The following is a 21,986-nucleotide window of genomic DNA, read 5'->3' on the forward strand; positions in this document are numbered from 1 at the left end:
CCCCCCCCCTTCCCCAAACGTATACACACACACACACACACACACACTTCTACTATGTTATCACGCGGGAACGAGATGAGTTATGGCCGTGTGGCCTCTGACTGTTATTACTGCCTTGTTTATATCCTTGAAACACTGTCGACAATGATGGGGATTATCTTCATTAATTAGCTTCGTCGGTACAGTCACAGCCGGCAGAGCTTTTGTGGGAAAAATGGTGTTCGGAACTGGCTTCCGACACTGACGGTTATCAAATAGGTTTAAAACATGCGGGGAAAAGCCTGTGGGGGGAGGGGGGGGGGGTGAAAATTATGGATGGATCTATAATTTACTGCTGAGTTCAGTTGATTCAGGTGAGAGGGACTGGAGGAAAGTGGGCTGGGGTGGGTGGGGATGGGGGCGGTCGAAATATTTTTTGACTGATGAAAAAGAAAATGCTTGTTGTGCTGTCCTCGCTGAAAGGAATGAAACCGATAGGAGGAATGTTTTGCAAATGTACGAAAACTGAAATGGAGGAATCATGCAGATAACGTACCATGGCAAAAACAAATTTTAACACAAGAGAAAGTCATGAGTCGCTGATCGATAGACACTGAGAGATTGAGCCGAGAGAGATGGCGGTTTCGTTTTCACTACGGAAGTCATAATTATTGTTATCGTCAAGTTATTATTTTGATCATTATTAGTTAAAACGTACCTGTCGTAACTTGGGGGGAAAGCAAACATAGGACACACGGTCACGTCAATTTTGTTTTGACAAATTATGCATCTGTGCGTGTTGCATACTGGATATAGGTTGATCATCTCATCTGAATGACTTGAGACTCAAGTTTGTTTTTCCAATGAAGCTTGGGAAAAATGGCAAGACCGAGAATCAAATCCAGACCCCCACAGACACTGTTCTGGCAGATAAGTATCTTAACCATTCTGCCTGATTCACTGACCACAGGTAGTACAGCAATATTGAATCGCCTGCCATATTTATGCCAGTGACATCTCCTTGAGGAAACAAACTAAAACATGTACATACAACAGAATAACCGTGCTACTCATTGGTGCAGTTTTAGCTGGATTACTGGTAAGAGCAAGTTTATGGCTGGTATAACCCCTACAGTACTGCGCTCCGGAGCGCCCGTGACAAGTGCCCAGAGAGCACTGTGCACACAGACTGCAGCCTCCAGTGTGCACAATGAACTGCAAATAACAGGAAATCACTTTGCAGTATCTGTGGTTATATTTTCTGTGTGTCTGTTTGTCTGTCTGCCTCATTCCAGTGTTATACATTTCCCCCCAAATGAAGACTGTCATGAAATTCTCATATACCATATAGATAGATAGATATGACCAGCAGCATAAACCAACATGCTAGTCAGGCCTTGAGTGCATGTATATATATTTGTGTACCTATCAGAGTGGATCTCTTTTCAGTATTTTGTCAGAGGACAACACTTATGTTGCCATGGGTTCTTTTACAGTGCACCAAGTGTGTGCTGCACATGAGATATCATTTTATCATCTCAAACCGATTCAAACCCAGACCCTCACAGACACTGTAATGGCAGATAAGCATCTCAACCATTATGATTTTGCCACCTTCCTCCTTTACTGACATGAAAGTAAAATGTAGTGGAACTTTGTCCATCACTGGGACATGCAGGTTAAGCCTAAGAGATCCAAATAGATTGCAAAGCAACATACTACGGGTAAACTGTTGTGAAATCATGATTCCCAATATGGCAAATTAAACATAATGAAATTCTGGTCTTTGAATAATTTATTGTGGTGTGCATGATTTCAAAAAGGCATAAGCATTGACACGACACACCAACTGGCTCGTTTACAGTACAGTCTAGTCAGTCTCAAGTGACACAAGACTGGACAAATATCTAATGAACCTCGATTTGCAAGAAGACTGAAACTGACCAAAGGATCCACATTCCATGGTATTTCATAACAAAATGTTACATAAAAAAATAATAAAGAGATGAGTAAACGAAATATAGTAAACAGCACAAATAGCTAGAATTTACACACTACATTGTGTCTCAAGACAGTACAACCATGCAAAATTAGAACATGAGCAAATGGTTACAGAAAACATACAAAATCTCCCAAATTGGTGAATGAAATATCATTTTTTTCAACAGATGACCAACAGATGGTGGCTTGTGTGTGAGCAAGGGCTTCTTTGAATGCTTTGTTGTGTGTGCATAATTATGTGCATCTCTATGTGTGTGGACACACTAAATATCCACAAATTCAACCATAAAATGTCTGCACATCACCAAAGTGGGCGATAAACAGTGAATTCTTAAACTCTCTGGATAATGGGTTTTGTGAGCTTGTGGGAGAAAGAGATACTGAATGCATTTGAGGGTGTACATGTGGAAAGTGATTCCAAGGCCTGGGTCTTTTTCAGTCTAGTCAATGCAGACCAAATCAGGCACTGAAGATTATGTGTAAAAGTATCAGTTATCAAACAAGGGCTCTACAAACTACTGTTATGACGTTGAATACTTTTAAACATATGGATATCATAACACACACACACACACACACACACAGATGTGGAGTGATGGCCTAGAGGTAACGCGTTCGCCTAGGAAGCGAAAGAATCTGAGCACACTGGTTCAAATCACAGCTCAGTCGCCAATATTTTCTCCCCCTCGACTAGACTTTGAGTGGTGGTCTGGAGGCTGGTCATTCGGATGAGTTGATAAACCAAAGTTCTGTGTGCAGTATGCATGTAAAAGAAACCACGGCAACAAAAGGGTTGTCCCTGGCAAAATTCTGTAGAAAAATCCACTTCGATAGGAAAAATAAATAAAACTGCATGCAGGAAAAAATACAAAAAATGGGTAGCACTCTCAGTGTAGCGATGTGCTCTCCCTAGGGAGAGCAGTCTGAATTTCACACAGAGAAATCTGTTGTGACAAAAAGAGAAATACAATACAATACAATGCAACACACACACACACACACATCCATGCAAATGGATGCAAACACACATGTATGCACACATAAACACATACAAATGCATGTATTTGCACACACACACACACAAAGCAATCACCCTCAGCTTTTCAATTACTGTCATAGTGAACTAAAAGGCCGTCAGGAGCTGCTCACAGAACCAGAAGCATTGCTTCTAGTAAACAGCCAGTATTCTACTGACAGACATAATACTTCAAATGATCCCTGATACAAACATATAGCTGATCAACAAAACTTACATTGAATCAGTCAGACATTTCACAATACAAAAACATTGAGATTATCCTTTTAAAGTGTTGTTTCATCATTCATGTTATGAAAATGTCACAGATTATCTTCTGGGTTTTTTCTTCTTCTTCTTCTTCTTCTTTTTTTTTTTGTGTGTGTGTGTGTGTGGCAGATGTGTTATTTTTCACAATAAGAAAATATATGAGATTATCTTTTTTCTACTGAATTTTTTTTTCTGTTTTGACCATTGCTGATTGGCATGTCAATTTTTTTGTTCTTTTGACTTTGCTTCTTTGCTTTCATGACCAGGTATGGTAGTGTTCAAAGGACCCCCACACCCCCCTCCTTCCCCCCCTCCACACACACATAGTGACATTCTTTTCAGTTATTGTTTTCACATGCACCATGCAGAAACATACTCACACAACAGACAGAAACAGACAACACAACCCAGCAACGCACCTGTGCCTTGATAAACAGCAATGCAAACTGTCTGAACAACAACCTGCATTCATGCTGTCAACACCTTTATCCATGTGAATGATGCATAGCTAAAGGAATATTTTTTTGTCTCCTTTGGTATTTCTGCACAAATCTAACACCAAAACAAAGGCAACAGCAGGTTAAACTCTGCACCCATCTTGAGTAGACAAACATGTAAAAAAATTAAAAAAACAAAACAAAAAAACTATGATCTTATTACATGCCTGAGCATAGATTGTGATAATGGTCTGGTACATTCAGATATGTAACTACATCTGAAGTCTGTCGTTTTGATGGTTTTGCATATTCAAACATGATCAAATTTGCACACACACACATATATATATATATATATTACACAGAGAGAGAGAGAGAGAGAGAGAGAGAGAGAGAGAGAGACACTGAGACAAGACAAATTCTTTATTTCGAGGATAATAGATAAGCACTCGTGTGCTTTTTTACATCCAGTCCCCGCCCTGAATAGGGTCTACACTATACAATATTTAATCAAATGAAAGCATTGTGTTAGTAGAGATACACAACAGAGGAAAAAATATGCATAAATCAAAACGAGAGAGAGAGAGAACACAAATGCTGGGGAAAAACAAACATGGAAATGATTGTCCTTTTCTTTAGCTATATTGCATTACTTAGTTTACATGAGTAGGCCAATTGTGTGGCACAAAATTCTGCTTCAGGCACAAAATGATTGCAGACTTGGCACATGTTCTATTATCTAAATTTTAATGAATATTCTGTATGCTGTACAAGTGCAAAATATATTTACTGCCCTCAATCAGTGGACCAAAACACACACACACACGCGCACGCGCACACTGTGACAACTTCACACACATTCACCACCACCACAATAATTTCAAGGCCCATCAGACTGACACTTCGAACAAAGATGGCGATTTCACTGGTGCAAGGGAGGCAACTGTCTCTTCCAGTGGATTTGCACGCAAAAGCAAAGCATACTGGCTGGCATGCCATGTCGCTGCAATAAAATGTATCACTTTCTGAATGCTGCGGAACAACTGAGCTACAACTGCAGTAAAACTGTCCCATTTCTTGCTTTTTCAATATGCAACAGAAAAAAATGAGGGGTAATCAGCAACAAGTGCAGTGAAAAAAAATATAAAAAATAAAATAAAAATAATCCAATTCCTTACTTTCCAATGTGTAACAGGAAAAAGAAGGGGCTGGAAAGGGATTACAGAGAAGTTTTCAATTTGTACTATAAGAATATATCCAGCACAATATATAAAAAAAACAAACCCAGTAAACATTCATTATCATAATAATGTTGTACTGACAAATAAACAAAAATCAAAGTACTATTTGTTTTTGTGTACACAATGCTAAATGGTCACCAATCTGTCCCTCCATCATATATACACATGTATAGCATCAAAGCACTTTGAGGTCAAGTTGAAAAAAATAACAGAGCCCATCAAGTTTTAATTGTTCTGATGGTTATCAACAATCCTATTTGTAAAAAATAAAATAAAATAAAAAATTTTTAAAAAAATCTTGTAAACTAACAATCCTATTTAAAAAGAAAACAAATTTAGGAAATCTTATTCAATCTGAGAAAACTCTATGGGATAGGAAATATCCTAGCCATCATTTTTCTTGGCGAGTACTGAATTTGTAAAGTCTCTGTACATAGTCCCGATAGACTGCAGAACATTTGAATGTAAACATTTTCCCCATCCATTCTCTCTTAACAGCACTGTGCAAGCTTCCACAGCCTCACTGGGTTAGAGAGTGGGTCAGGCATCTGTCCCCCTTCCTCCACACAGCCTCTACCCCCCTTTTTTTTTTTTTTTTTTTTTTTTTTTGTACAGGTGTGTTGGGGCATGTGTGGAACATGTAGTGTCACTGCATCAACACTGAAACCTGAATTTCTACCTTACCATTAACAGAGCTAATTTTCCATTATTTACTCTCTTTCCCCATTTTTACTGCAACCTTAAACTATAACTTCTTTATTATTATTATTATTATTATTATATTATATATATATATATATATATATATATATATATATATATATATATATATATGTGTGTGTGTGTGTGTGTGTGTGTATATCAATTTGCTGATGAATATAAAAAATGGGTGCCCACTTTATGTTTTCACATTAACCCATCAATTTTTCTTGTGAGTTACATGATGATTGACATGTTATCATGATCTTCTGCATCAGCCCAAGCATGATTGGGATTCAGGCACTATAGCAGGAGTAAACTAGCAGATCAGAGAAAACTGAAAATCTGAAAATTTTCCAACACATCTTTCAACAAGCAATGTCAGCATTCAAAAACCAAGACCCTCTAATTTATTTAAAATCCAAAATTCATAACAACATGGTTAAGATGATTATCATTATTTTCTGAAAGCCTACATGTAAAATCACAATATGTGAGACTAAATATCAATTTTGTACCGTCAGTAAGCTGTTAACAAATAAACAAAACAGATTTCCAAACATGTACATAGTTTTTCTCTGTGAATAATGACTCAAAATGTTTCAATTTATAACATCTTGGTGAATTTAGGGCTAAACTGTCCATGTATTCTTTGATGAACAAGGGTGCAAAATGTCTGTGATGTCAACCGTGTGCAAAATGTTGAAAAATGAAAGAAAATAAATTCATGGTTGTGTCTAAAGGTGGTGGTGTCTGTTTGTTATTCATTAGTTTTGACTCTGTACCTCCTATATTTATTTTTTCCAGCTTTTGCAAAATGTGGAACTTTGTACAGGGGAGGTTAAAGTCCAGTTCATATCAGTTTGCTTGGTCACACTTATCTGTTACACTTAACATTGTAATATCTAATATTATGTACCCACCTCCCAGATTTTTATTTTTCATTTTCATTTTATACATCAATTCATCTGAATGAATATCAGCATTTGAAGTGGATACACACCCCTTTCCCCTCAAATTTCATCACAATATTTCTTCAGTCGAAGTTTGAAGGCGGTTGTGCTTGTGAGAAGAACTCTTCAGAAAGAATGCAAAAAGCTGACAGGAACAGAAAGTTCCCATTTAGATGTGTGTGTGTGTGTGTGTGTGTGTGAGAGAGAGAGAGAGAGAGAGAGAGAGAGAGAGATCTTTTTTAAACGTTGCATGCCATAGGCCTACCCTTTCATCACCTCGGACAGTGGGCACTGCCATTATAAGTCCACACACGCTGCATAATTGAGAGAACTTGTTAAAGGGAAGCAACTGATACCTCCTCAGTGACTTACTTACTTCCCTTGGTGTGTTTCTGCACCTCGAAGTCGGTTTGTGTGTGTGTGTGTGTGTGTGTGTGTGTGTGTGTGTGTGTACGCTATCTCTCTCTTTCCCTCTCTTACTCGCTCAGTCGCAAAATACTTATTATTGGGTCCTTTTTTTTCTTCTTCTTTTTTTTTCTTTTTTTTTTTTTTAAATAGATGGCAACTAGAATGTTGCAAGGGAGTTAAGCTGATTGAAAATTACTCACCTTAATAAAAGATTTGACGTTGGCTCCCCTTCCACACTGAGACGGTCAACACACAATGCATTCATGGTATTACTTTGTCATCAGTCCATCTTAGCCGATGCATACATACATATATATTATATATATATATATATATATATATAACACACGCACACACACACATCTCTCTCTCTCTCTCTCTCTCTCTATATATATATATATATATATATATATAAACAACAGTAGTCTTGGCATGTATTTAAAACTTGTAATTATAAAGCAAGCAAATTTTCACTGTGTAACAGCTTCTTCAGGCAAGGGTGGAAGACATGTCAAGACTACTGTTGTTCAATATTTTCATATCCAACCCGGCAGTCTCGGTATTTACCTCAGTTCTTTCTACAAGGAGCGGAGCCCAGGACACCAAGAGAGTGTGAACTTCTTGTATATATACATAGTCTATATATTTGTGAGATGTTGATGTGATACTGAGACAAACGCATAATATTGATATTCGACAAACATGGAAGAATTTATGACGTTCTATACTACAGTGTGAAAGAAATCCATATTGCAATCCTCAATTGACTGTAAGCGTCATCCCAACCAGTCATTTGAGTAAAGCCGGGACTTGCACTCAGCTGACTCAGTAATAGCTGGACGTTGAGAATGGAGACTTTTCAAGTCAGTCGTCGGATAATTCCGCTCGGATACGAGTCAACCATTTAATATAATTAAGTGAATATTCAGTCCATTTATGCATGTTTGTATGTACAAATAGTGTAGAATGTATGGTTGAGTGTGTGTGTGTGTGTGTGTGTGTGTGTGTGTGTGTGTGTGTACGCATGCCGGTATGTATATATGTATGGATGTATGTATCAGTGCGTGCGTGCATGCGGGCATTTCCTCGGGCTATATTCAAAACGCCGGTATGGTTCAAGTTGCGCTTTTTTCTGCAATGCAAGTTCTATGATGACAAATGTAATCTTTCTAATGAAGAATTAGGTTTGAAGTCGACCGCCCTGACGAAATGACTGATATGATGAACACGAACCGACACTCGTCGAATGACTCAAGCTGCCACTGTTATTTACTTTTGAGAGTTGTTGTTGTTGCTGTTGTTGTCGTTTACCTGTGCATGCTTGTGATGCTAAAACAGGAAACGGCAAGCGGCTCTCTAATAGACACAAACTGCCGGTGCCAAAATAATGGATTTTCTGGATCAGTCTTGCAAAACCGGCTTGCTGCACGTCAGTTTATCGACTGAATCTTTATTGAAATTAATTTGAGCACAATGACGTGACCCTCAAAACAGTGGAAAACCGTGGCCGCAGAAGGCCGGTGTCACAACATATACCGTAAGTAACGTCGATTCAAAATGAACTGACGAAAATTGACGTATAAATAGATCCCTGAAATTAGGATACTAAAAAAGATCTTTACCTGTTCTGACAAAAAGTCACTGCAATAGAATACAATGTATTGTGTTGCAATCTTCTTCCGCAAACGCCGAGAAGAAGAACAGTTTCAGTTTTAGTTTCTCAAGGATCGAGGCGACTCTGCGTTCGGACATATGGGAGAAAGGGCGAATGCGGGAATCGAACCCAGACAATCAAGGGCTTGGCAGACCAGCGTCTTAACCATTCTGCTACTTCCCGCTGAGAAGAAGAATGCAATACAATACAATACAATACAATGCTACTCTGACCCTTTAATCTGACCCTTTAATTTGAATCCCCCCATCCCCTACCCCCCCAAAACCATGAAAGTGGTCGATCAAGAATGGCAGTCATTACATACCCACACACAATCAGACGGCAAAATACACTGATTGAATCCAGAGTCCGATGAAAAAAATTGGGAAAACTTAAAAGACTTTTTTTTTTTTTATATAATGATAGCCTGAAAGGAAGCGGAGTGAAACGCTTTTTTTACTTGCCAGAAAAAAATCTTTTCACAAGGTTGGACGGCTTACAATAGACTTTCCAACCCCACTGTTGACTTCATCACGACTGACCCGTACACACGAGAAGAATTCAGTCGTCAGGGGACTTAATCAAACAGGTATGTAAATAATCAAGGGAGCTAAGAAAACCACCTAAAGCGGCCAGTTAACACACACACACACACACACACACACACACACACACACACATTCACGTACAAATAAGAGAGAGAGAGAGAGAGAGAGAGAGAGAGAGAGACCTGTTCTTTGCAACTCAAACCGGTTTTTCAAACCGACATTACTGTGAATCGATTTTTCGGTGCTAACCGTTTTTATTTTTTCCGCGTACCTCTACTTAACATGCAGCACTTCATGTTATGGTTTCGGTATCTCAAGGAAGTGCCACTTAGTTAGGAAAAAACCCATATACGTGTAGCCGTGTACCGAGTGGTTACTGAAGGGTACGGCACAAAAGACTTAACTAAATATGATTAATTGAAGGATAGACAAGATCCCATGCACAGGCCAGGGACATATAGAGGCCAGTCACAAATGGGGTTTTCTATTGGTTTATTTACAATATTCTAAAAGAAGAAGACTAAGAAGAAGAAATAATGAGAAGACAACTAGGAGAAGACAATGAGAAGATAAAAAGAGAAGAAGAAGAGAACTAGTCTAAGAGAAGACAATGTGAAGAAGACAATGCTAAGAGAAGAACTAAGAACTAAGAGAAGAAGACTAGAAGAGAACTAGTCTAAGAGAAGACAGTGCCTGGAATGACACAAACAAATGTCATAAGTACAACATGTCGGCACAAGTGAATAGTAAAGCACATGTATACATGGGAAGACTATCACTCGGGTTTGGGATACACAACAACATAATGCATGTGTGAAGGCCAAATGCTGACATCAAATGACATTTCTAATACATTTAAATAGTGCAGTTAAAGTGATTGAAGCGATGCTGACTTGGTGAAAGTACACTGACAGTATAGACTAGATAAAGCTTATACTGTGTCAAAGTTACTCAAATGAATCTGGATTAGATATAATACTGGCAAACTGATAGACCAGATATTAAGTGAAGAACCATCATGGCTTAACCATTAAGTAGTGAATGAACTTTATGCACTCACTATAACATTCTGGAACAAACTATCTGTGTACATAGACGTCACTGACTGTGACGTTATGAAGAATGAAATGGAACACAGCTCCGAGCAATATGACGACATGGCAATTATTGAGATCAATCATAGCCGATCTGTGACTAACTTGTCAAAGCAATAACTGAACATACTCATATGAACACAAGTACTGTGTCGAATAATACAATTTACAATTCAACACATTCTACACACTAGTACTTACAGCGATACGTAGCGAGGTGTCAGCTGTTGTGGGGACACACACGACACACTGCCCGCGACACAGCAAGAGACAGAGAGCAGGCTCTGGTCAGATGACTGACCAGGTATGAAATCACCACTCATCATTCACTGTGCCAATTTATGCAAGTTTAGCGGACCGCAAAGTGCGTCACGTGTGCTTGCAAGCAGATCGTCACTAATCACGGAGAATCCGATGACAATTGTGTTTGTTTAAAGGTGTTCAGTGATAGATTTCTAAATGATTTCTGAACCGATTTACGTCGGATAAGTTGCAAACGAAAGAGCTCAACGCCTACTTTATAATGAGTGTAAAATGAAGTGTTGATTATTTAAGATGAATTTATAATCTTAATTTAAGTCACCTGAACAGGGTCAGTTTTAACGAGCTCGTCGCTGAAAATTACAAACTGCGTTAAATCAGTTTCACGTAGGCTAACATAAATGGAACAGACTTAAAGATGGAACTGCGACGATTCTGCCAGTATATAATACTAACAGTTTACTGATCTGACAAAAGAGTTATTAATTAAATACTGTGGAACAGAAACACAAGTTTGCTCTCAGCCAATGACGTACTGCGATGCGACATTGGGCGAGCTGTTAGCAGGTGGTCTGGCCAGGACAAAATGATGTAAGCAGAGTGACGTCACATATACTGTGCAAGGGTTAGGACGGAAAACGTCGTCTGCTCTGGCTTGTGCGTGAATAGTGTTGGAGCAAGCATAGCGCGCTTGGTCACATACGCTACACCACATCTGCCCGGCAGAGGTCTGACCAGCAACATAGCGCAACGCGCTTAGTCAGACCTGGAGTGCAAGCATTAAAAAAAGAAATATATATATATATATATGTATGTATATATATATATGTGTGTGTGTGTGTGTGTCAAAGTGAATTTCTTCTACATACTTTTGCCAGAGGACAACATTTATGTTGCCATGGGTTCTTTTTCAGTGCGCCAAGTGCGTGCTGCACATGGGACCTCGGTTTATCGTCTCATCCGAATCACTGGACGCTCGGTTTGATTTTCCAGTTAAACTTGGAAGAAAGGTCGAGACCGAAATTCGAACCCTGACCATCTGTGTTGGCAGAGAAGCGTGTTAACCATTCTGCTTCCTTCCTCCTTTCCTGTCACTTCATGGCACTGGGTGGTTCCGCAGCAGAGCAGTGTCTCCTCTGACGGGTGGCCTCGCACTCACCTGACAGTCATAGTTCCTTGTGAATTGCTGGCGCCGGGAACTGTCACTGAGGTGAGAGTAATGTCGTTTGGAACAACCGGAGAGTTTTTGTTTCACCTTGTCTAAGCCTGAGGACCGATCCACATACGCTACATTACATCTGCTGGTTAAACAACAACGACGACAACAAACAAACTAACAAAACACACACACACACACACACACACACACACACACACACACACACACACACACACACACACACACACACACACACACACACACAAAAGAAACCCAACAACAAAAAACAAAACAGGAACAGGAATTCTGACGTTCGCATAGACCGTGATGAGAAAACCACGTTCAAATCCACAACTTACTGTTCAATTATGGAAGTGGAAACCACCAGCCATTGCTCTGCGGGGAATCACAATGAAACAGACAATAAAGCATCATGGCTGTGCCAGTTCCCCTGTCCACAACTTCCCAATCATGGAAATGGCCCCAGTCATCCGGGATGACAAACGCACGTGAGGCCCGCTACTTGCTTATCGTGACAAGCAGACAGAAAGAAAGATTGGTTTTGTCAATCCAACCGAACACCTTTCCGATGGAGGATGTGGGTTGTGTAGAAGGAGGGAGATGGGGCTGAGGCGTGTAGGGTGGGGGAGGGGGTGGAAGGAGGATTATTTCGTTGCAGACATTCGAACAAAAATAGAAAGCAGGCACCGACTCATCGATCAAGTGGAGTTTAAGGAAGCAACGAACTTTGACTGTTGTCCTGGCTGTCTGCAGATGGAAGAAGTCCTGGCTATTCTTCTGGTGTTCCAAGGGGGTGGGGGTGGGGGTGTCCTGGCTGTCTGCAGTTGGAAGAAGTCCTGGCTGTTCTTCTAGCGTTCGGAGGTTGGGGGGCTGGAGGGTTCGGGGTGACTGGGAGGGGGCGGGGGGGGGGGGGGGGGGCATTCCTGGCTGTCCGCAGTTGGAAGAAGTCTTGGCTGTTCTTCTGGCGTTCCGAGGGGGTGGAGGTGGGGTTGGGAGTGGGGGGAGGGGGGGGGGGGGCCTGGCTGTCTGCACTTGGAAGAAGCCATAGCTGTTCTTCTGGAGTTCCAAAGGAGTGGAGGTGGGGATGGGAGTGGGGTATTCCTGGCTGTCTGCAGTTGGAAGAAGTCCTGTCTGTTCTTCTGACGTTCCGAGGGGGTGTTGGGGTGAGGGGTTCCTGGCTGTCTGCAGTGGGAAGTTGTCCTCGCTGTTCTTTTGCTGTTCTGTAAGGGAAGCAAGCAAGTTTGAGTGGTTTGTTTTGCTCGCGTCTTATCAGTTCAGTCATGGCAGTCACACACAACACTCAGCTGAATGGGAAAAGCCTGTGTCAGATCTGGGTGTGATGCGGTCATATGCCAGTTGGTGTTCTGTACCATTGTTTTTCGTCATGAGGAAGGCCAGAGCAGCGAGTTGGGTTTATGCACAGGTCAAGCACCTGCTCCTTTCTCTTTTTATATCTAAAGCAGACGTGGTGCAGCGCATAGGGGTATGTCCGTACACTTTGACACCTCCCTAAAACTGAAACTGAATAAGAAAGTATGTATATATTGTCAACGTTATTTAACAATGCAAAATTGGCGTGGTTCCTCCGGTGTTGAGAACATGGATGGAGCTTTAGATTCACAGGTTCTGGATGTAGTTTTGGACAACGATTCACATTGTTCGAGGACTGCGTTAGTTTCATCTTCACAATGTCTGTTCCTTGCCGCGGTGTGGTGGTCGGAGAAAAATTCACTTTGATTGTAAATCACACACACACACACACACACACACACACACACACACAGATATTGGCGCTGCACTGTGGCAACGCGCTCTGCCTTGGAGAGCAGTCCATTTTCACTCGGAAAATTACGATACAATACAATACGATACGATACGATACAATACAGTACAATGCAGTACAATACGATACGATACGATACAATACGATACGGTACATACGATATAATACAATACAATACAATACGATACAATACAATACAATACAATACAATACGATACGATACGATACGATACGATTTCAATACAATACAATACAATAATACCGCAGTAACGCAGACAGCTATGCCAGCGGTAGCCGAAGCTCCAAACAGGACCAGTCATACTGAACAGGTCACATGGTAGAGGCACGACAAAGTTGGACCACCTTGCTCAAAGGCAACATGGGTTGGGTCAGGGCCATCATCCCTATTGGGGATAAAAAGCAAGGGTTACAAAAAAAATAAAAATAAAAATAAAGAACCTTTGCTCCTCACCATCGAGCTTCATTAACAAACTCAGCTGTGGCATCAGAGTCCCCTTTCTGAAAAGAAAAATGCAGCGAATCACCCATGCCTAAAGTAACAGACAGAAAGAACAAAATACAACCTCAAAATATGGACGAAAAACGGAAATGCTTTTTTTTTCTATTAGTATCCTTTTTACGATGTTTTAATAATACGAAAGTTCGAGATTTTTAAATTCCCAGAACAGTAAAGACACGCAATAGCTAATACACCAGAAAATGATAATGATAATAGTAGTAATGATAATGAGAATAACGATAAGAAGAAAAGACAGCAACGCATGCATTGTACATTAAAGCGAATGATGGAAAAATACCCATGCTTAGAAAACACACAAATATGTTGACTGTAAAATTAGGTGGAATAAAAAAAAACAACTCCAATAAAGAAGGCAGGCTAAGCCGGAAAACAGCAACAACAACAACAGCAGCAGCAGCAACAACAACAACAGCAGCAGCAGCAGCAGCAACAACAACAACAGCAGCAGCAGCAGCAACAACAGCAGCAGCAGCAGCAGCAGCAGCAGCAGCAACAACAACAACAACACAAAACCTGATGGTCCATGACCTCTTCCGACTGATGTGAATATAAAAAAAACAAGAGAAAATAGAAATATATTTTTTTTTAAAGCATCGTGCTTTCCGCGTACCAAGGGACAATAACCTTGAATCGATACAGTGTTTCTGCGTAATAAAGAAAGGAGTTTAACTGGACTGATGTCGATTTTTTCAGAACGCGCAGCGGAGGTTTTAAAACGTAAAATGCTGGTCTGTCGTCCTGTCACAAGAAGAGCAGAAGACAGTACCAAAAAAAAAAAAAAAAAAAAAAAAAAGTCATCTAAAAAAAGGTCATTGTTTCAAATCATTCCCTTGAGACCGTGCTAAGTGTTGTTTCAATTACTATTTAATGTTCCAGGCATTGTTTCGAGCGATTAGTAAACTGATGGGGAACATAGTTAAATGATCCCCCTATTACCCCCCCACCCCCACCTGCTTCTAAACGAACACAGCATTGTCATCCGTATCAATGATTATTTATTCATGTGTTACAACAGAGCGGAGCCAGATCCATCCCTAAATGAAAGACATCTTTCTAAGTTATCCTCAGCTCATTTTGTTTTAGTTGGGTCATCAGTATGGTCTTTTTGATTATTGTTTTCCATTCTGCTTGACGTTTGATGTGTGTGTGTGTGTGTGTGTGTGTGCGTGTGTGAGCGCGTTCGCTTGTTTTTTGAGTGAAGAGACGGGCAGAAACTGTTTCCATGGACCCAGAAGAAACGGATGGGCCACATTACAGAATACAGAGAGACCAATCCCTTGTGTCACATTAGCACGTGCATCTCGAACTTCGTGCGATTATGTGGCACGTGATTTCCTTAACGTTAACGTGCACTTTAAATCTCGGTCACAGAGAATCCTTGCGTTTTGTTGTAAACAGGGCCTGACCAGCGCATTTAGATTTTGCGAAGGTGAAGCATCTGCTGTCTGTCTGTCTGTCTCTGTAGTTGTGGTGTGGTGTACGCATATGGAACAGTCCACACGCTTTGACGCCTCCTTGGAACTGAAACTGTTAGCAAACAGCACGTCACGTCATTCTGACGTCACCGTTTCGCTTTGTGAAGAGACGGATATGATTATATGAATGCTTTTTATTAAAATTTCCAGTTTCTGAACAGATTATGCATTCCAGAATGTGCTTGGAAAACAACGCAGAAGAAATGGACCTTGTTCGTATTCACATATTTTGACAATCTCGGTGCATTCCCGCATCCGAAAGCAGAAGATTTTTTTTTTTTTTTAAGTCGTATACTTATTTTTTGTCCAAAGCTATTTTCAGTTGAGGTGACGCCGTTGAAGAATCGGTTAGGCTTCTGATTAGTCCACCAGTGATTAGGGTTCGAAGCCCTGTTTCAACACATGGTGTTATGTCCTTAGGAAAGGCGCTACACTCTGACTGTCCTCCTTCTACCTATACCAGCTGTGAACGGGGTACCTGAAACTGGCATCCAGTCTGCTCGACACATGGTTCATCCATCCTCCGCCCCCACCTCCCCAGCATCCCGACACATGGTTCATCCACCCCCCGCCCCCACCTCCTCCCCAGCATCCCGACACATGGTTCATCCACTCCCCGCCCCCACCTCCTCCCCAGCATCCCGACACATGGTTCATCCACCCCCCGCCCCCACCTCCCCAACATCCCAACACATGGTTCATCCACTCCCCGCCCCCACCTCCCCAACATCCCAACACATGGTTCATCCACCCCCCGCCCCCACCTCCCCAACATCCCGACACATGGTTCATCCACCCCCCGCCCCCACCTCCCCAACATCCCGACACATGGTTCATCCACCCCCCGCCCCCACCTCCCCAACATCCCGACACATGGTTCATCCACCCCCCGCCCCCACCTCCCCAACATCCCAACACATGGTTCATCCACTCCCCGCCCCCACCTCCCCAACATCCCGACACATGGTTCATCCACCCCCCGCCCCCACCTCCCCAACATCCCGACACATGGTTCATCCACCCCCCGCCCCCACCTCCCCAACATCCCGACACATGGTTCATCCACTCCCCGCCCCCACCTCCCCAACATCCCAACACATGGTTCATCCACCCCCCGCCCCCACCTCCCCAACATCCCGACACATGGTTCATCCACCCCCCGCCCCCACCTCCCCAACATCCCGACACATGGTTCATCCACCCCCCGCCCCCACCTCCCCAACATCCCGACACATGGTTCATCCACCCCCCGCCCCCACCTCCCCAACATCCCGACACATGGTTCATCCACCCCCCGCCCCCACCACCTCCCCAACATCCCAACACATGGTTCATCCACCCCCCGCCCCCACCTCCCCAGCATCCTGACACATGGTTCATCCATCCTCCGCCCCCACCTCCCCAGCATCCCGACATATGGTTCATCCACCCCCCGCCCCCCGCCCCCACCTCCCCAGCATCCCGACACATGGTTCATCCAACCTCCGCCCCCACCTCCCCAGCATCCCGACACATGGTTCATCCAACCTCCGCCCCCACCTGCCCAGCATCCCAACACATGGTTCATCCACCCCGCGTCCCCACCTCCCCAACATCCCGACACATGGTTCATCCACTCCCCGCCCCCACCTCCCCAGCATCCAAACACATGGTTCATCCACCCCCCGCCCCCACCTCCCCAGCATCCAAACACATGGTTCACCCCCACCCCACCCCCCCCACCCCCGCCCCCACCTTCCCAGCATCCCAACACATGGTTCATCCACCCCCCGCCCCCACCTCCCCAACATCCCGACACATGGTTCATCCACTCCCCGCCCCCACCTCCTCCCCAACATCCCGACACATGGTTCATCCACCCCACGCCCCCACCTCCCTAGCATCCCACCCTCAGCACAAGAGTCAGTGGACTTAAGTGCCTACACGCACACGGTGTTGTTTCATCTTTCCTCTTCCTATGTCTTTTTCTTTTCTTCTCCTTCTGTATTATTTTATTTTATTTTGTTTTGTTTTGTTTCAGTTTTTGTCACGGAAATAGTCCTGGTAACAACAGATTTCTCCCAGTGAAATTCGCGCTGAACTTCCCTGGGACAGTGTGTCGCCACAGTATAGTGCCACCATTCCATCCAGGACACCATATGCCTTACCTCTTCACACCTTACTACTGACCTCTTCACACCTTACTACTGACCTCTTCACATCTTACTACTGACCTCCTCTTCACACCTTACTACTGACCTCTTCACACCTTACTACTGACCTCCTCTTCACACCTTACTACTGACCTCCTCTTCACACCTTACTACTGACCTCCTCTTCACACCTTACCTCTTCACACCTTCACACCTTACTACTGACCTCCTCTTCACACCTTACCTCTTCACACCTTCACACCTTACTACTGACCTCCTCTTCACACCTTACCTCTTCACACCTTACCTCTTCACACCTTCACACCTTACTACTGACCTCCTCTTCACACCTTACTACTGACCTCCTCTTCACACCTTACCTCTTCACACCTTCACACCTTACTACTGAGCTCCTCTTCACACCTTACTACTGACCTCCTCTTCACACCTTACCTCTTCACACCTTCACACCTTCACACCTTACTACTGACCTCCTCTTCACACCTTACCTCTTCACACCTTCACACCTTACTACTGACCTCCTCTTCACACCTTACTACTGACCCCCTCTTCACACCTTACTACTGACCTCCTCTTCACACCTTACTACTGACCTTGCAAAAAAACAACAACAACAACTGACCTTAAAAAACAACAACAACAGAAACAACAACAACAACAACAAAATCCACCTCAGTAAAACGAAAGGACAAAGCTCATCGCCACGAAGCGGCGCCACCCATTTTCTTCCATTTCATTCTGACTGGAAAAAAAAAAAATCTGACTGCACGTGAATATTTGCTTTGTGTAGAGTAGGCATGGGTAATTGCGAACGATCCAGCCGAAATGACCAGCTCAACGTGTGTACTGTAAAGATAACATGTCGTACGATAGTCAAACGTAGTTCTTTTGTTTTCGAAGGCTTTCTCCAACTGATTGCACCAGGAAAAGTTCGCCTGCTCATCCTTTTCAAAGATTTGTCGACGTTTGAAATGGCAAGGGTGCCTGAGGGTTAATGCGAACGGGCAAGTCTAATTGCGAACGATTGCTTTGGGTACATGTTGACAATTAAAACAGAAGCAGGTCTTGAACTCATTAGACATAACGTATTATTGTAACATCGCACCAGACTGTTGTATTGTTGGTTTTGATCACACAGGCACACAAACAGACATTTAAACACACACACCCCACACTGTATGCAAACACACCGTTTTGAGAGTGGTCAGTAACTGTGCAGCATCGTTCGCAAATAGACTCACGTCAAAATATCCTATGGTCTGATTGCAAACGACACTATTTTACAGATGCCTGTCAAAACTGACTCTCTGATCTGTCACCAATATGCTTTCTTAGATTTTTTTTTTTTTTTTTTTAAAGAATATTGCTTGTGACAACTCTTTTTATGTCATGACTTCTTTTAGTAGGTGCAAGCAGGCTACACACGGAGCTTCAGTTTATCGTCTTGTACGAAATACTGGCACCCAGACCACCGCACGGGGTCCAGCGGAGGAGGCAGTGAACATATCGGTCCCTGTTGGAATGGAACCCGGGACCCTCGCTTCCTTGACGGGCGTTCGACCACTGGGCCACCGTTGGTCTTATGAAGTAGGGTGTGTTTTTTGTTTGTTTGTTCGGGGATGGTTTGGGAGTGTGGGTTTTTTTGGTGTTTTTTGTTTGGTTGTTTTTTTTTGTTTGTTGTTTTTTGTGGGTATTTTTTTAGGTTTTGGGGGGTCTTGTTTTTGGGGGGTGGGGCAGGCGTTTTTTGTTTATTTGTTTTTTGGGTGTTTGGGTTTTTGTTGTTGTTGTTGTTGTTGTTTTCAATTTGCCTTGGGTTTTTTCGGAGGGAGGGGGCGATTTTTTGTTTATTTGTTTGCGGTTTTTGTTTGGGGCGGGGGGGGGGGGGGGGAGTTTGTTTTTGTTGGGGGAGGCCGGTGGGGGGGGGGGGGGCAGGGGGCGTGGGGGTGGGGGATCGGTTTTGTTCGTTTGTTTTGGGGTGTGAGTGTCTGGGTGGTCAAGGGAAATACTTTAGGTAAAGTGTGCATCAGCATCAAAGCAAATTCTCCCCCCTACCTACCCTACCCTTCCTCCCTCTGTCAACGATGCATGGCTCACCACAGAACAGGTTTCTTTCATTTCGTAATGATCTGCTCCACTGCCTTTGATCAACAGCTGCATTAAACCCCTATTACGTGCCCTGGGCTTTTCCGAGGCACGGATGCTCGATCAATGCGCCGTATCAACTGGATGCTTCGCTACCACCACAGGGGAAAGACGGCATTGTCTCCCCCATCAGCCGGTCGGCTTGATTTCCTTTCTGCTGATGTCCTGGACGAGCGATTCGACGAGGTTTTAATGCCAGAAAGTTACCAGTAGTTCTCTGGAGATACAGCTGGATGGTTCCGAGGTCCGACTCTCATCGTTTCGTGTCCGGGTGTAGGGTAGGTGTCACGGGGTTTTCACAGCTAAAAAACTTCACTGACATCCGCAAGCCAAACTTTTCAGTTTCTATTGCATTCATGTATTATTATTAGGAAATAAGGTGTAGGGTAGGTGTCATGGGGTTTTCACAGCTAAAAACTTCACTGACATCCGCATGCCAAACTTTTCAGTTTCAATTGCATTCATATATTATTATTATTAAGAAATGATTCAGGTGCTCACTTTCTGTAAACGTGTTCTGAGATACTTGACAGTTTGTATTCCTTGACAGCTTGTGTTAGATCTTAAGAAATGAATGATAATACTCCATGATGATAACCAACCAGTGTATAATCCAGCTGCTTGGCTGTTTCTATCAGAGTATTTATGGTGTTTGTTTGTTTGTTTGTTTTTTGTTGTTTGTTTTTTTGTTCTTTGTTTGTTTTTTCTTCTTTATAAATGTCCATTAAGATGCTGTTGTTGTTGTAAAATGTCAACCTACCAAAATGGAATTAAAAAAATGTTTAAAAAAAAAATTACTAGGAAATCAAGTGGTTATGTTAGAATCACTACAGTGACTGAAACTGTGGCCATTTTTTTTCATTTATTTTGAAAATTTCCAAATCTGAATCACGCGTTTTGTTTGTTTATTTGTTTGTTGTTACTGTTGTTTAAAAACAAAAAGAAAAAAAATAAAGAAAGAAAGGAAGCTGCTCCCCCCCACCCCACCCCCTCCTTGGAAATCATTGTCGGAAGCTGAGTACAGTCACTACAAGTTATCCAAATAAACATCCATATCACTTTCTTTTTCCTAGAAATTTATGCAGATTTTCAAACAATCATAGCAGACTTGTCCGCTCTCTCTCTCACACAGATTCAAAAGCACGCGTGAGCGCACGAGCGCACACACAAACAGACAAACACACACATACAAACACACGCGCGCGCGCGTGCATCTTTTAAGAAAGATCTAAAGCTGGACAAGGTCTTATAACTGAAATTATCATTTGATACATGTTTTGTTATTGTTGTTGTTGTTGTCGTTTTGGAGCGATACAAATATTACATTACATTCTAGTCGGTACCTTCTCACAGTGAATGTTGTAATGAGATGGTCGACAAAACAGAAAAAAAAGGTAGCCGGCGCTCAGACTTCGGCGGACGAACCCGGGTGTGGGATGTTTGTAGGTCTTGAGTGCATGCATATACATTTGTATACCTATCACGGTGAATTTCTTTTACATAATTTTGCCAGAGAACAACACGTTTCGTTGCCATGGGTTCTTTTACAGTGTGTCAAGTGCGTACTGCACGAGGGACCTCGGTTCATCGTCTCATCCGAATGACTAGACAACTTTGAGAGTCAGGGCGAAAGCAGGACTCGAACCCAGACCCTCACGGACACTGCACTGGCAGATAAGGGTCTTAACCATCCTGCCAACTTGCTCCTTGGGAGTATTACCACCGGAACGGTGAAGATGATGTGATACCATGCTTTGATCATGCGATACCTGCTTGACCTTCTTTCAATGTAGGCCAACAGGTTAGAACAGGCACGGGCCTGTTTCGGATCATTAGAAAACCCTTAAAACCCACTGCAGTCAAGGAAGCAAAAGACAGCCGTCTAGGACGCAGAAGACCATGGATGGGACAAGCAGAAGACACAATCCAGCTTGGATGCCAGCTTCAAAACCTGAAAGAAACAAAAGAATCAGAACAAACCCCCTGAAAATCTAAACATTTTTCCACACAATCATATTCCAGGAAGACGTCGGGAATGGCCAGCAGGCAGAAATGATGTAGAGGTGAAGCTGCTCACAGAAGAAAACAGAAAAAAAAGAGAAAAAAATGAATGAATAAATAAACAAAGAAAGAAAGAAATGAATTAAAAAGA

The sequence above is a fragment of the Babylonia areolata genome, chromosome 1 (assembly GCF_041734735.1).
Source record: "Babylonia areolata isolate BAREFJ2019XMU chromosome 1, ASM4173473v1, whole genome shotgun sequence".
NCBI classification, from domain to species: Eukaryota; Metazoa; Mollusca; class Gastropoda; order Neogastropoda; family Buccinidae; genus Babylonia; species Babylonia areolata.